The sequence below is a fragment of the Lathyrus oleraceus genome, chromosome 6 (assembly GCF_024323335.1).
Source record: "Lathyrus oleraceus cultivar Zhongwan6 chromosome 6, CAAS_Psat_ZW6_1.0, whole genome shotgun sequence".
In the NCBI taxonomy this organism is placed as follows: Eukaryota; Viridiplantae; Streptophyta; class Magnoliopsida; order Fabales; family Fabaceae; genus Lathyrus; species Lathyrus oleraceus.
In genome coordinates this window covers 502968089-502985560 of record NC_066584.1, presented here as the reverse complement: position 1 = coordinate 502985560, position 17472 = coordinate 502968089, and the positions used below count along the sequence as shown (strand labels likewise).

Genomic DNA, 17472 nt, shown 5'->3' with positions numbered 1-17472 from the left:
TGACTGATTCCCTTTCTTCGGCTTCTGACACTGACTTCCAATATGCCCTTCTTCTCCGCAATTAAAACAAATCACTTCCTTGTGCTTGCAATCAGCTATTGCATGGCCAATCTTACCACAGCGAAAACACCTCTTTACTTCAGCAGTGCATACATTACTCTTATGACCAGCCTGACCACACTTGAAGCAAACTATACCAGTAGGAGCACCTCCCCCACTAGCTCTCTGAGCCGGAGCAGCTCTTTGTCTCCCTTTTCCAGCTGGAACATCATACGGCTTGCCACGGTTTTGATGTTGCTTGCCTCTGCGGTCACTGACAATCTTGTAATGAGCATTATTGTCTTCTTCAAATATCCTGCAGCTATCAACCAAATCAGTAAAAATGCGTATCTTCTGATACCCAACAGCCTTCTTAATTTCAGAGCGCAATCCGTTCTCAAACTTGATGCACTTCGAAAATTCAGCACCACCACCAGTGTAATGAGGATAAAATTTGGACAGCTCCACAAATTTCGCAGCATAATCAGTGACAGACATGTTTCCTTGCTTCAGCTCAAGGAACTCGATTTCCTTCTTACCACGGACATCTTCCGGATAATACTTCCTCAGAAATTCCCTACGGAATACATCCCAAGTAATGTCTTCACCTGCCACGGTCAACCTCTCGTGAGTCTCTAGCCACCAGTCATCAGCTTCGACTGCTAGCATGTGAGTACCATACCGAACCTTCTGAGCTGGAGTGCAATCCATAACACGGAAGATTCTCTCAATCTCTTTCAACCATCCCAAGGCTGCATCTGGATCATGCTTCCCTTTAAACACCGGCGGATTCTCTCTCTGAAAAGTCGCCAAGCTACGTGACCCAGCATCACCACCAGCATTTGGCAAGTTCTGCACCGCTTGTGCCATTGCTTGCATTGCGGCAGCCATTGCAGCGTCATTCCTTCCAGCCATCTCAACTTATCACTACAACACAACTTAAAAGTTAGACTAGTAACAATTACACAATTGTTAGACAGTACGACACGACAACTGGCCGGACAGACCGACCTGCTCTGATACCACTAATGTAACACCCTTCTAAAATACCCCAAATATTTAATTAAAACAACAGCATATAAATCAATATCAGAGTAATCATGCACCAAGGGTGTCACATAATACTTCACATAATTCACCGTAAAAATCAGTCATGCTCATTATTTAATTCAACATAAACACTTCTTTAAAAATTCGCAGCGGATAGAAACATTCAACATCTGTAATATCTTAAAATTAACATTTATTCAACAAATAAAACATCCCGTCCCGATGTTACATCTATCAGAGCATGACCCACTAAAACCACTCTAGACTTCAAGCACTAGCTTCTACTCAACTCACTGCTCGTTACCTGAAAAATATAACTGTAAGGGTGAGTTCCTCAATCGATATAACAAATATTATAAATCATCATGTTATGTTAAGTAACTTTACACGTTAATCACCCACATCATATCATGCAGTCGGTAGCAGCATATTCAACTCAACATCATATCCAAACACAACGTAAATGCAACTCAAATGAGACTCGACTCTTCATGCATGTGGTACCATTTGGAGTAAAACTCCCAACTTAAAATCATTGCCAGTTTAGTGGGCATCAAGGCATAAGCCTTCAACTTTCAACTTAAAATTTTTGCCAATCCAGGCCAACGTGGTGTGAGCAAAAGCCCCATAATTTTGCCAATCCAGGCCAACGTGGTGTGAGACAAGCTCCGACTTAATGCATATGGATGTATATGACATGTACGACTTGAAACTCTAACAACATAATAGCAACAGCAACACAACAGCTTTTCAACAAAACAACTTAAATCAACTTTGGCTCATCAGCCTACAACTCAGTATTTTTCAACACAACTTAAAATTTAACTTTTCAACATAATTGCATCAACATTTCACAACACAAACCCAACAATTTTTTTATTCATCAATTTAACTGCAATAAGGCAACTACCAATCGCATTTACAACATAAAAATCAACTATTTTCCACACTGCAACAGTATTATCAAGTTTCGCTGCTGACAAAAAAACCATCATGCACGTCTACGAACAAAATTGAAGGCTTTGAGTCGACCGTAGGGGTCAGCTCAAAGTTCGCGGTCGGCGCAAAGGCTCTGCTCAACTGGAGGGAGTCGGCGCAAAGACCCCTTGCGTCGACGCATGGGGTCGACGCTTAACTCACGGGTCGGCGCCAAAATGCCTTGCGTCGACGCATGCAGTCGGCGCATGCCCCACGGGTCAGCGCACGCCGACCCTATGGTCGACCGCTCGCGCGCAGACTCAGATTTTTCTGAGTTATTCCAAGTTCCGTCAGCTTCACGCAGATCAGGTTTTCCGGCCGCTTCCGCATCTAAAACCCTTTCTAAGAAAACCTAATTTGTCTTTAATTTAGTAGTGTCGAATCAAGTTTTTAATTGTGATCCGTGCTATAGTCTAACATTTACGACTCACACAACTATCAATTCAATTTGCAGTTTTTAACACGGTTTATCCAACGTCAATTTCAGCATATACAGTCCCAATTAGGGTTAAATCAACGGCTTATCACTACCCATGACATGTTAATCTATAATACCCATTAACCGACGATAAACCCCCCTTACCTTAACAATCCGGCAACTCTTCGAGCTTCAAGCTTTTACGTTCTCCAACCTTTGCTCTACAGCTCTTTGCCCTTTTCCTCTTCTCTGCAGCTTCTCAGTTTTCACGTAAAAACCTTTTCCAAAAATGAAAACCTTTTCTCTTATTCCACTTATATATTTTCCAATAATAATTATTATTCCAAAATAATAATAATAATCCAATAATTCAATTTATTTAATTAAATTATTAAATATATTATTAACTTAATTAAATAATTCTTTTACTTTATTTGGGGTGTTACAACATACAGCCGCAAGTCTCTTCTCATCAATCAAATGTATCTGATCGAGTCGAGTCTGAATCCATTCGTCCTCGTCTAAGCCCGCCTCTTTCATGATCCTTAGAGAGGGAATCTGAACTTCCACTGGTAAAACGGCTTCCATTCCGTAGACTAAAGAGAAAGGAGTTGCCCCTGTCGAAGTTCGTACCGAAGTACGATAATGATAACGCGAAATTATATCGCTTTTTAAGACTTAATTCAATTAAATTATATTATCATTTACGCTAGTTTATCTCATTTTATCAGATATTATGCAGTATTCCTCTTCTATTTATATCAGGTACCCATTTTGAAGCAAAAGTGAAGAAAAGAAGAAAAGGAGGTGTAAAAAGGAACAAAAAGGAGAGAAAAGGAACCAAAGGCCAAAGCCCAGCCCAAAGCGCACAAGTCACCAATGTTGTGCCTGTGACGGACGTCACAGGACGCGTGACGAGCGTCACGCGAAGTAGCCTTGTGACGGACGTCACACATGGTGTGACGAGCGTCACACCAGTCCACTAGCTTTTTGGCGCAAGTTACGCTCTCAGAAGAATGGAAGTAACGTTGAGGACTTCGTGTCCTATTCCCAAGCCGTGAATTTAGCACGCTGAAGACTCGTGGAAAAGAAGAAAAAGGCAGTTAGTAGCACTACTATAAATAGCTACCCTAATCCCTCTCGTTTGCCCTCCTCTCTTTGCCGTTTACACACACCGAAGCTCTGCCGATTTTCTGTTCAAGCTTTTGCTTATTTTTCTTTTTCCAGCAGATTTAATATTGTTTATTTTATTTATTTCTTTTGCAAGTTTTATTTTCTTCTTCCCTTGCAAATTTACCTTTCCCGTTTTTAGCTTTTAGATATTTTTCGCATAATAGTTTCTACACCGGAAATTATTGTGCAACTTTATACCGGATTTAACCTTACGTTATATTCGAGTTTTTTTTATTTCCTTGATTTAATTTACTGTTTAATTGAAGAATCGAAGAACAAATCCTACCGGCTTGTGGTGGAGTGTTCAAGACCATTGTATTACGCATTCAGGTTCTCTAATTGTTATTTAATATTTAATGTTTTATTCTATTGTTTATTTACATTGCCTGCCTGAAATGAATCTGTGTATGCATGATAATAATTATTATTTAGTTAGCATGTCTGGCTAATTCGCCTAGGTATCGGTATGTAAAGTAAGCAGAAAAAGGGATCAAGACTAAGTCGGTCTATTCAAACTTAAAATTAGAATCAATCTTTTTATGGTCTTAACTTACAGGTTTAATAACAAGATTTTTTACAAAAGTAAAAGACATAAAGAAGTTGAAACCAACAGAGCGAGAGTTTGAGGTTTTAACTGGACAGTGTAAGTTAGTCATTAAGTCTATCTCAGGGCGAGAGCAAGTTTTAGAATTAATTAAATTCTGACTTTTTTCCAAAAAGTATTTTTAAAGATTGAATGTGAGGACGAGAGTTAAGCATTTAGATTTAATTGTATAACCTAAGTCAACAGAGCGAGAGTTTGAGATAAGGGTGTTTAAAACGGTCAGTATTTTCTTAAAAAGAGTTTCTGCAACTTTATTGTTTTCAAAATATGATTTTTGACTTAATTATAAGTGACAGCTACATTAATATAAGATCATGGTTTCTTCAACAGAGCGAGAGTTTGAGATAAAACCTTTAACCAATAAAGTTAATCGAAACGATTTATTTTAAGACCGAGAGACCGACAAGGAATTGATTCCCTAGTTTTGACGAACTACATACCGATATCCGTTTTATTAATATTTAATCTAGATATTAGTTTAGTTTTTAGCTTCCTTCCCCAAACAATCAACTATTATTCACCTTAGCTTTACGAAGTAACCTTAGATAACGGTATATCGATTCATAAGTCCCTGTGGGATCGATATCTTTTAAAACTACGCGATAGAACTGTGCACTTGCAGTTTGTATCCCATTCTCGACTCACACAGTCGAGCGATCAAGTTTTTGGCGCCGTTGCCGGGGACTTTTATTCAATCGATATCGTAACTCTTCCGTTACGCTGTAGAGACTAGGTTTCTTTTTCCTTCTATTCTTTCTTTCGTTGATTTGTATGCCACGCACTCGCTCTCAAGGCGAACCGCTCTATTTACGAATCAACGATATCGAACTATATCTCTGAGTCTTACGACGAATTCGGGAATATCGTGCTGAAAACAATCTCCCTCCTATAAACCTTCCTGATATCAAAAACATTTTTCCTTCTTTAACCGAGATGGCAGAACCAGCTCGTGCTCTTAGAGATTACGCCGCTCCATCGCAAGATGAACCGCATTCAAGTATTGCTCCGCCCGCAATCGAAGCAAACAACTTTGAACTTAAACCTTCGTTGTTGCAGGCTGTGCAACAGAACCAATTCTCTGGAAATCTTACCGAAGATCCAAACCTTCATTTATCCGTATTTGTCCAATACGCTGATACTGTTAAAGCTAATGGTGTCACTTCAGAGGCAATTCGACTTCGTCTTTTTCCTTTCTCATTAAGAGATAGCGCTAGAAGATGGCTTCAATCTCTCCCTTCCAACTCAGTCACCACATGGAACGAGTTGAAGAAAGTTTTTCTTGCCCGATATTTTCCACCAAGCAAAACAGCTATGTTAAGAGCCCAGATAAACGGATTTAAACAGAAAGACAACGAGTCTCTTTTCGAAGCATGGGAAAGATACAAAGACATGATGAGACTTTGCCCACACCATGGTTTGGAAGACTGGTTAGTAATTCACACATTTTATAATGGTCTCTTATACAATACAAGGTTAACAATAGACGCCGCTGCAGGTGGTGCACTAATGAACAAACCTTATGCTGATGCTTACCAGCTTATCGAGAGCATGGCCCAAAACCACTATCAGTGGGGAACCGAACGAACAACAGTGGAAAAACCTCAACCGAAAACTGGCATGTACGAGATAAGTAACCTTGATCACGTTAATGCAAAAGTGGATGCTTTGGTCCAGAAGATTGAAAGTTTAAACGTATCACCTCCAACCGCCGTGGTTGCTATAACTCAGAATTGCGAGGTCTGTGGAATCCAAGGCCACACTCCTGCGGAATGTCAACTCTTGACTGGAATCCAAACAGAGCAAGTAAACTATGCTCAAGGAAGCCCCTATTCGAATACCTATAACCCAAATTGGAAGAACCATCCAAACTTTTCATATAAGAGTAATAATGCTTTATACGCACCTGGACAGTCTCCGAATCAAACCCCATCTGTACCTCCGGGATATCAGAAACCGAATCCTAACAATAATACCCCTAGAAAATCCAACTTGGAAATCATGATGGAAAACTTTATAGCTTCCCAACAACAAACCAATAAAGATTTCTTAAACCAGAACATACACACTGGCGAACAACTTAAACAACTAGCAAGCAAAGTAGATGCCTTGGCTACCCATAACAAAATGTTAGAAACACAAATATCTCAAGTAGCTCAACAACAAGCACCTACTGCTGCACCAACTGGTACATTCCCTGGACAGCCCCAACCTAATCCGAGAAGCCAAGCTCATGCAATTATATTAAGAAGTGGAACGGAAATGGAAGGACCGTCTGATCCAAGGATAGAAAACCAAAACCCTAAGAAATCTACTGAGGAAAGTGAACCTAAGGAAAAGGAAGAGAGTAATAAGGATACCCTAGAAAAGAAGGAACCTTATGTACCTCCACCACCTTACAAACCACCTATACCTTACCCTCAAAGGCTTGTTAAAACCAAAGATGTAGGCCAATTTAGAAAATTTGTCGATCTCCTTAAACAATTAAACGTTACAATTCCGTTTACCGAAGCTATTACGCAGATGCCCTCATATGCTAAATTCTTAAAAGAAATTCTTTCTAATAAAAGGAAACTTGAGGATAGCGAAACCGTTACACTCCCTGCCGAATGTAGCGCTATAATCCAAAACATGCCCCCTAAACTCAAGGATCCGGGTAGCTTCTCTATACCCTGTCACATAGGAAAATTTGTCATCGACAAAGCCTTATGCGATTTAGGAGCCGGAATTAGCGTTATGCCTTTATCCATATGTAAGAGACTGGAAATGGGAGAATTAAGACCGACCAAAATGTCTGTGCAATTAGCAGATCGTTCCATCAAATATCCTGTAGGAATCCTTGAAAACGTTCCCGTACGCATAGGTCAGTTTTACATTCCCACTGACTTCACAATTATGGACATTAGAGAAGATGATACTACACCTATTATACTAGGAAGACCATTCTTAGCAACTGCCGGTGCAATCATAGACGTAAAACGAGGAAGACTCACCTTCGAAGTAGGTGAAGAGAAAATTGAATTCATTCTTTCCCAATTCTTGAAAGCACCTGCAATAGAAGATACATGTTACTTCATGGATATCATCGATGAATGCATAAAAGAAGCAGAGTCAGGAGAAGACAAATCATCAGACTATCTTTTAGAAGACAAATCTAAACAATGCTTAGCAATAACACCGGACCCTACGCAGTGTCTTAACAAACCAACCCCTGATTTGAAAACACTTCCCAAAAATCTGAGATATGAATTCCTAGACTTAGAACTTGAACGACCTGTGATAGTCAATGCAGATCTAGGAAGACTCGAAACAGAAAAACTCCTACATATCTTAAGAAAATATCCAACCGCACTAGGATACCACATAACCGATCTTAAAGGAATAAGCCCTTCTATTTGTATGCACCGCATCATGTTAGAAGAAGACGGTAAAACCTCTAGGGAACACCAGAGAAGACTAAATCCGATCCTAAGTGAGGTAGTAAAGAAAGAAATAACCAAGTTATTGGAAGCAGGTATTATATATCCTATATCTGATAGCAAATGGGTCAGTCTTGTACACGTTGTACCAAAGAAAGGAGGCATAACCGTTATTGAAAACGAAAAAGGAGAAACTATAACTAAACGAATCGAATCGGGATGGAGAATGTGCATTGATTATAGGAAACTAAACAAAGCAACCCGAAAAGATCATTTCCCTTTACCATTCATTGACCAAATGTTAGAACGATTGGCTAAACATTCACATTTCTGTTATTTAGACGGTTATTCAGGCTTCTTTCAAATACCAATTCACCCTGATGACCAAGAAAAGACAACATTCACATGCCCTTTTGGTACCTTCGCTTATAGACGAATGCCGTTTGGTCTGTGTAATGCCCCTGCAACCTTTCAAAGATGCATGATGGCAATTTTCGCCGACTTTCTCGAAAACATCATGGAAGTATTTATGGATGATTTTTCTGTATACGGACAAAGTTTCGAAGAATGCCTTGAAAACCTGGAAAGAGTTCTTGAGCGATGTGTAAAAGTAAACTTAGTACTTAATTGGGAAAAGTGCCACTTTATGGTACAAGAAGGAATTGTTTTAGGACACATCATCTCGAACAGAGGAATTGAAGTAGACAAAGCCAAAATAGAGGTAATCGAAAATCTTCAACCCCCAAGAACCGTGAGAGAAGTACGAAGCTTTTTAGGACACGCCGGTTTTTACCGACGATTCATCAAAGACTTCTCTAAGATAACTAAACCCTTAACCGGACTATTAATGAAAGATGCTGAATTCATATTCGACGATAACTGTTTAAAAGCATTTCAAACTCTCAAACAAGCATTGATCTCCGCACCCATTATGCAGACACCAGACTGGAATGAACCTTTCGAAATAATGTGCGATGCCAGCGATTATGCTGTAGGTGCTGTTTTAGGACAAAGAAAGGATAAAAAGCTTCATGTTATATATTATGCTAGCAGAACCCTGGATGAAGCACAGATGAATTATGCCACAACCGAGAAAGAACTCCTAGCAGTGGTATTTGCGCTAGATAAATTTCGTTCTTACTTGGTAGGAGCCAAAATAATAGTTTACACCGATCACGCTGCTATCAGGTACCTTCTAACAAAAAAGGATGCTAAACCTAGACTCCTAAGATGGATCTTGTTACTACAAGAATTCGACTTAGAAATCAAGGACAAGAAAGGAACTGAAAACGTAGTAGCAGACCACCTCTCTAGACTTGAGAACCTTGAACCAGAAAGAACATCCATTAATGATGATTTCTCGTATGACAAACTCATAGCTACTTTGGAAGAGAACAACTCCGACATGCAAGTAGAAACCACCTTAGCTATATCTGTCATACCATGGTACGCTGATCTAGTCAATTATTTAGCTGCCGAAATAGTTCCACCTACTTTATCTTACCAGCAGAAGAAAAGATTCTTCCACGACATAAAACACTATTACTGGGATGATCCCTTACTTTTCAAAAGAGGCCCCGATGGTATTTTCCGTCGATGTATACCCGAAGAAGAGGTAGAAAACATAATCCAACACTGTCACTCTGCGCCTTATGGTGGACACACAAGTACATCCAAGACCTGCTCTAAAATCCTACAAGCTGGCTTTTATTGGCCAACTATATGGAAGGACGTACATGCGGCTATTAAGGAGTGTGACAGATGTCAACGCACGGGAAACATATCTAGACGTGACGAGATGCCACAAAAAGGTATTTTGGAAGTAGAGATTTTTGACGTGTGGGGGATAGACTTCATGGGACCATTTCCACCCTCCTTCGGTAACAAATACATACTCGTGGCGGTTGACTACGTATCAAAGTGGATCGAAGCTATAGCTTCTCCAACTAATGACACCCGAGTAGTAACTAGACTCTTTAAAAATATAATATTTCCGAGATTTGGCATCCCAAGGATAGTAGTCAGTGATGGTGGATCGCACTTTATATCCAAGGTACTCGAAAAACTACTACTTAAATATGGAGTGAGACATAGGATAGCAACACCTTACCACCCTCAAACCAGTGGACAAGTGGAAGTATCTAACAGAGAAATCAAGCAAATACTAGAGAAAACGGTCGCCACTTCAAGGAAAGATTGGTCATTGAAACTACCAGAAGCTTTATGGGCATACCGAACTGCTTATAAAACTCCCATAGGGACGACCCCATTTAAGCTCATTTATGGAAAATCCTGTCACCTCCCGGTAGAATTAGAACATAAAGCCTATTGGGCTATTAGAAATTTAAATCTGAATTACAAAGCCGCCGGTGAAAAGAGAATCCTTGACATAAACGAATTAGAGGAACTCAGAAGAGACGCCTATGAAAATGCCAAAATCTATAAAGAAAGAACAAAACAATGCCATGACAAGCGTATATCAAGGAAAATCTTCAAGCAAGGCGACGCAGTACTTTTATTTAACTCCAGACTAAAATTATTCCCGGGAAAACTACGATCCAGATGGTCAGGACCTTTCCATATCACTAAAATCTTTCCCAGTGGAGCGGTAGAAATAAAAGGACAATCTACAGAACCGTTCACCGTAAACGGGCAACGTCTGAAACATTATCACTATGCGGAAACCAACGAAGATTCGCAAATTCTACACTTAGACGAAACGCCCCCAGGACTCATAGACTATATTTAACAGTTTCTTTGTCGAGCTTGCGACATTTAAACAAAGCGCTTAGTGGGAGACAACCCACAAATTACTCTGTTATTTTATTATTCTATTATTATTATCATTTCTCTATTTTTCTCTTAATTATTCTTTTAATTTCTATTTAGTATTCATTATTGATTTATTCAAAAAAGAAAAAAATATATCCATATAATAATAATAATTCTTTTCTTCTTTCGGCATTTGGCCAAATCCTGACTTAAACTCATGTTTTCTTTTCTCTAGTTAACACTAACCAGATGGGACATTTTGACCGTATGGGTATCAAGTTCAGAGGAATGGCTCAGAAACGAAGGTTTGAAGAACTAGCCGCTAGAGAGATGCTACCTAGTTTATATGCTGATGATTGGGCTATGACTGCCCTTGGACTGAGACAGAGTGTCCTGTTTTTGCTGAATCAGATAGGATGGGAGACCTCCCCTATCCTGAGACATTTCACCACCTACCGGAGACTCACACTAGAATTCCTTAGTTCATTAATCTATCTACCTAGCCATGGAAAAGGAATTACCAGAGGTTTTATCCAGTTCAGAATGTTCAATATGGAGTACCAATTTAATATTAGAGACTTCACCAACCTTTTGGGTTTTCCTACCTCCTTTGATACATTCACTATAAGCCAGGAAGAACTTTTTGAATATAGAGAGCTGGAACACTTTTGGGGTAAGCTGACTGGAAATGATGAGCCCGAAGAACACGAGTTTCTCTCTGGAAACATACATAACCCGGCTTTTCGCTATTTCCATAAGATCCTGACCCACACTTTATTTGGGAAGAAGCCAAATAGTACTTCAGTTTCACGTGATGAACTCTTCATCATATTTTGTGCTTCCCAGAACCGTCCAGTAAACGGTGCTACTTTTATGTTAGCTAATTTGGACCACCTTATCCAGGATGAGCGAGCACCCATTAGAATAGGTGGCCTGATAACTATGATAGGTAATGCTATTGGATTACGTCAGCCTATGCTTGACCTGAACCCTTTTTGTGGCATTACTACTCTGAGTATACCTTTCCTCTTCAACACTATGTTTATAGCAAACATAGGGTCTGATGAGTTCGAGCTTATTATTGGTAACCAGGTTCTCTGCCTATTCACCATGCCCGATCCTAGAACTAGTATTCATAACCAAAGGAACTGGCTCTATAACCTGAATGAAACCCCAACTCCTGCTGGATCCACTGAATCCATCCAGGATTATGAGATTTGTGATGACTATGAGCACTATGTTGACCATATCTCTCTTGCTGAATCTGACCCTCAGACTCCATCCGGCTACTATGATATTGATCCTCCTCCTCAGCCTGTCCTGACCGAAGAATCAGCTATGCCTGATCTCCGACATCATATGCCAGGAACAGATATTAAAACCGTCATTGAAGCTTTGATGTCAGAACAAAACGCCCTCAGGGAAGATTTCCACAGCTTGAGACTTGCAGTCCTAGAACACATGAGCAGCACGGCAAGTCAGTTACGTATGTTACGGCATCATGTTAACTCTTTTGCTCCTCCGGCCAGAGATCCGAAGATAGATGGAATTTAGTTATTTCTTTCTTAGTTATTTAGTTTTAGGTTAGATTTTTCATTAATGTTATTTGAATTCATGTTCGCATTTATTTTTTTCCCTTTTCATTTCATTGTTTTCCCTTCGTGTATTACATTATGTCAATTTTATTAAAGCTTTTATTTTATGCAATGGCTATGTTCTCTACTGTTACTTAGAATGAATTATTATTATGTGAAGTAGAATAGCATGCAATACAAATTAATTAGCTAAATTAATTAGAACAATCTAAAAAACCAAATAAAACAAAAACAAAATAATCAAAATATATTCATCTCCTAATTAAGTCTGTGTAGCGCTACTGAAGAAGCCTTGCCAAAAGAACTGTGTGACGAGCGTCACACAATCCATGACGAACGGCACGCAACACTCTTGTTACGAGCGTCACACCCTTGTGACGAGCGTAACGCCTCTCAGACATGTGAACGTTAGGGAGCCGTTGGAGACGAACGTTACACCCCTACCTTTTTACATTCCCCATTCATTTTTCATTTACCACATTTAATTACTTTTCAACCACTCTTTCTTTTCACCTCCCACATTTTTCTCCTATAAATACCTACCAAAACTTCCTTCATTCACCACAAAACAATTCTCTCATATCAAATACATTTCTTTTTCTTTCCAAATCATCCCTTCAAAAATTCATTACAATGGCGGGAAATCAAAATTTCGGAAATATCATCTTCCGATCCGGAGATGACAACTATCAGCAAGAGCAATTCGAGCGCTTCCAACAGCGAGGCGTCGCTCCCACCAGGTACCCCGATTTAACTTGCTTGCAACAATTAGGCTTACTCCAAGGTATCGAGTGGATGCTCCGTAAAGCCGATTTAACCTTCCTTTGCACTCATAACCAACCCACCTACCCTTCCCTAACCTTAGAATTCCTAAGTTCTTACGACTACACCACTCCCGCCGGTGAAGGTGAATTTCTAACCGGTACGGCAACCTTCCGTATGTTTAACACCGAGTACTCTCTAACCCAACGCGAATTGAGTGCCATGCTACAATTTCCCACAGAAGGTCTGCTGCATGCCAGAATCCCTCCAACCTCAAACTGGAACACAGTTCTAGTTTTCGACCTTTTTAAGAAAATTTCCGGTATAAATACCTACAACTGGGAAGAACTCCTTCTCTCCCACATCCATAACCCCACCATCCGTTATTTTCTCCGTATCCTGCAAAACACACTTTTTGGAAGACCAAACAACAGTAAGGTTAACTCGAAGGAGTTATTTTTCCTCCAGTGCGTTTTCGAACCGGATACTAAGGTAAACGCCGCCTCTTTTCTCTTTCATCATATCCGCACTTTATGTGCTAGAGGCCGGCAACCATTCATAATTGGTGGATTAATAACCTCCATAGCACTTGGCCTGAACCTAGGGGATAAACTCCAAACTTTAGAATCCCTACCACCCCTGTCTATGGATATCAGCTATTGTCGCTCCAGCCGCCTGATTAAAAACAGAGTAGGCGGAGGATACTATCTTATGGTGAACAACCAAGCTGTCCCAAGTGTTGTGCTACCCAATACCACCCTAACGGATGTCACAAACCCGAACCGCCACCTTTATGATCTCAGCGCTCCTGAAACCACCGAGCCTTCACAAACAAACCAGCAAACAGATGAGTTTGAAGAAATGGAACAAGGTGATCATCCGCCAATACAACAATCAGTCCCGCTAAACCCTTCCAGTAATGCAGCCGGCCCATCCTCCCAACGTCGTCGACGAAGACGACCTGCGACCAACGACGACATTATGGATGCTATCGATGGTATGCAGGCACAGAATGCAGACATGATGCAGATGATGCGTCAAATGCAACAGCAACAGGATGCTCGGAATGCCATAACCGACCAGCGGTTTATTGAGTTGTTTAGCAGATTCGACAGCTTAGACATACGTCAAAGATCACCAGGACCAAGAACCAGAGGTGGAAGGCAGCCTTAGTTGTATTTTTCTTTTCTTCTCCATTTTGTATTTCTTTCCCTTAAAACATCGAGGACAATGTTTAGTTCAAGTATGGGGGGGAAACATTATTCTTTCCATTCTCATCTTTGTTTCAAGTATGTACTCTCCCTTTTCATTGTTATTTCCCTATAAAAAAAAAACAAAATATTTTTTTAAGTTAAGTCCTGAATGTGAAAAATTTTCTATTATCTATTTCCCTCAACTTTCTTGAGCCATAACAAAAATTTTAACACACCCAATAAGTATAAAGGTTGCTTACTTTATAAAATTTGAGTGAAATCAAAACAAAATCATTACCATAACAACGCTCTGAGAACCGCAATATGTTAGATCAGGATAAGTACCTATTATACAGAACTCCTTGAACTTTTAGTTCTATGGTAACCCCAAGTAGTTTATACAGAAGTCAGCACCATCTTAATAGCAAACTACGTGGAGAGCCGATGAATATAAGTGAATGATCCCCAAAGTAACATGAAATATACGAATATATCAAGAAATGCACTAATTAAATTAGGTGATCCTTACCAGATCATTTAATCTAAAGGTTGCAGATCATGCAAAAGCACAATACGAAAGATCCATTACGAGTTGGTTCAGTAGGAATCTGGTACTGAACTCGGTAGGGCGGACTACGGTTCGATCCCCCGCAATTTGCAATGGACTGAATAATGAAGGTATCCGACTTATGTACCAGAACTTCTAGCTAAAAGCGGATCATAATCACTAACCGGTTACTCCACTATGTGCGCGAAAAGATAAAGGGCTTAATGTGATTTCGCTAGAATGAAAACGGGTAAAATAAGACTAAAGGAACCAGGATAGCTATCATAGGGTACTTGAACTGATTGGCATAAGGTAGGGTTATCTAAGTTGTAACGGTAGTTGTTGATGTCAAGATTAAACTCAAGTCCTCCTAAACAAAAATCCATTGGCAACCTAGTACGAATTGATGTGTGCTTTAAAATTTCATCTGGCTAAAACTTTTAACAAGTTCTATACTGAATTTTGCTTGAGGACAAGCAAAGAATTAAGTATGGGGGAGTTTGATAACGCGAAATTATATCGCTTTTTAAGACTTAATTCAATTAAATTATATTATCATTTACGCTAGTTTATCTCATTTTATCAGATATTATGCAGTATTCCTCTTCTATTTATATCAGGTACCCATTTTGAAGCAAAAGTGAAGAAAAGAAGAAAAGGAGGTGTAAAAAGGAACAAAAAGGAGAGAAAAGGAACCAAAGGCCAAAGCCCAGCCCAAAGCGCACAAGTCACCAATGCTGTGCCTGTGACGGACGTCACAGGACGCGTGACGAGCGTCACGCGAAGTAGCCTTGTGACGGACGTCACACATGGTGTGACGAGCGTCACACCAGTCCACTAGCTTTTTGGCGCAAGTTACGCTCTCAGAAGAATGGAAGTAACGTTGAGGACTTCGTGTCCTATTCCCAAGCCGTGAATTTAGCACGCTGAAGACTCGTGGAAAAGAAGAAAAAGGCAGTTAGTAGCACTACTATAAATAGCTACCCTAATCCCTCTCGTTTGCCCTCCTCTCTTTGCCGTTTACACACACCGAAGCTCTGCCGATTTTCTGTTCAAGCTTTTGCTTATTTTTCTTTTTCCAGCAGATTTAATATTGTTTATTTTATTTATTTCTTTTGCAAGTTTTATTTTCTTCTTCCCTTGCAAATTTACCTTTCCCGTTTTTAGCTTTTAGATATTTTTCGCATAATAGTTTCTACACCGGAAATTATTGTGCAACTTTATACCGGATTTAACCTTACGTTATATTCGAGTTTTTTTTATTTCCTTGATTTAATTTACTGTTTAATTGAAGAATCGAAGAACAAATCCTACCGGTTTGTGGTGGAGTGTTCAAGACCATTGTATTACGCATTCAGGTTCTCTAATTGTTATTTAATATTTAATGTTTTATTCTATTGTTTATTTACATTGCCTGCCTGAAATGAATCTGTGTATGCATGATAATAATTATTATTTAGTTAGCATGTCTGGCTAATTCGCCTAGGTATCGGTATGTAAAGTAAGCAGAAAAAGGGATCAAGACTAAGTCGGTCTATTCAAACTTAAAATTAGAATCAATCTTTTTATGGTCTTAACTTACAGGTTTAATAACAAGATTTTTTACAAAAGTAAAAGACATAAAGAAGTTGAAACCAACAGAGCGAGAGTTTGAGGTTTTAACTGGACAGTGTAAGTTAGTCATTAAGTCTATCTCAGGGCGAGAGCAAGTTTTAGAATTAATTAAATTCTGACTTTTTTCCAAAAAGTATTTTTAAAGATTGAATGTGAGGACGAGAGTTAAGCATTTAGATTTAATTGTATAACCTAAGTCAACAGAGCGAGAGTTTGAGATAAGGGTGTTTAAAACGGTCAGTATTTTCTTAAAAAGAGTTTCTGCAACTTTATTGTTTTCAAAATATGATTTTTGACTTAATTATAAGTGACAGCTACATTAATATAAGATCATGGTTTCTTCAACAGAGCGAGAGTTTGAGATAAAACCTTTAACCAATAAAGTTAATCGAAACGATTTATTTTAAGACCGAGAGACCGACAAGGAATTGATTCCCTAGTTTTGACGAACTACATACCGATATCCGTTTTATTAATATTTAATCTAGATATTAGTTTAGTTTTTAGCTTCCTTCCCCAAACAATCAACTATTATTCACCTTAGCTTTACGAAGTAACCTTAGATAACGGTATATCGATTCATAAGTCCCTGTGGGATCGATATCTTTTAAAACTACGCGATAGAACTGTGCACTTGCAGTTTGTATCCCATTCTCGACTCACACAGTCGAGCGATCAGATAACCATGAAGAGCAAATGGTAACATCTCATGCCAGTCTTCGTATGTTACCGTCATCTTTTGTATAATCTTCTTAATATTCTTATTAGCCGCTTCTACAGCGCCGTTCGTCTTTGGCCGGTACGGAGAAGAGTTATGGTGTTTTATTTTGAACTGCGTGCAGAGTTCAGTAATCATCTTGTTGTTCAAATTAGTGCCATTGTCAGTGATAATTCTCTCAGGGACGCCGTATCGGCAGATGAGGCTGTTCTTGATGAATCGTGCCACCACATTCTTAGTAACAGAAGCAAATGAGGCTGCCTCCACCCACTTTGTGAAGTAATCAATAGCAACAAGGATGAAACGATGTCCATTAGAGGCGGTAGGTTTAATCTCGCCAATCATATCAATGCCCCACATTGCAAAGGGCCACGGCGCGGTCAACACGTTTAATGGAGCAGGAGGCACATGTACTTTATCCGCATAGATCTGGCACTTATGACAAGTTCTGGAGTGATGGTGGCAATCAGTTTCCATGGTAGACCAATAATACCCTGACCTCAGAATCTTCTTGGCCATTGTATGTCCACTAGAATGAGTCCCAAAGATACCGTCGTGCATGTCTTCCATAATCTTCTCTGATTCCTTTCTAT

General features: G+C 39.5%; 1 pseudogene; it reads right to left on the bottom strand.

The window, feature by feature from the left end:
• Positions 1-5580: 5580 nt before the first annotated feature.
• On the bottom strand, positions 5581-5680 carry LOC127099117 (uncharacterized; annotated as a pseudogene).
• Between the last annotated feature and the right edge of the window lie 11792 nt (positions 5681-17472).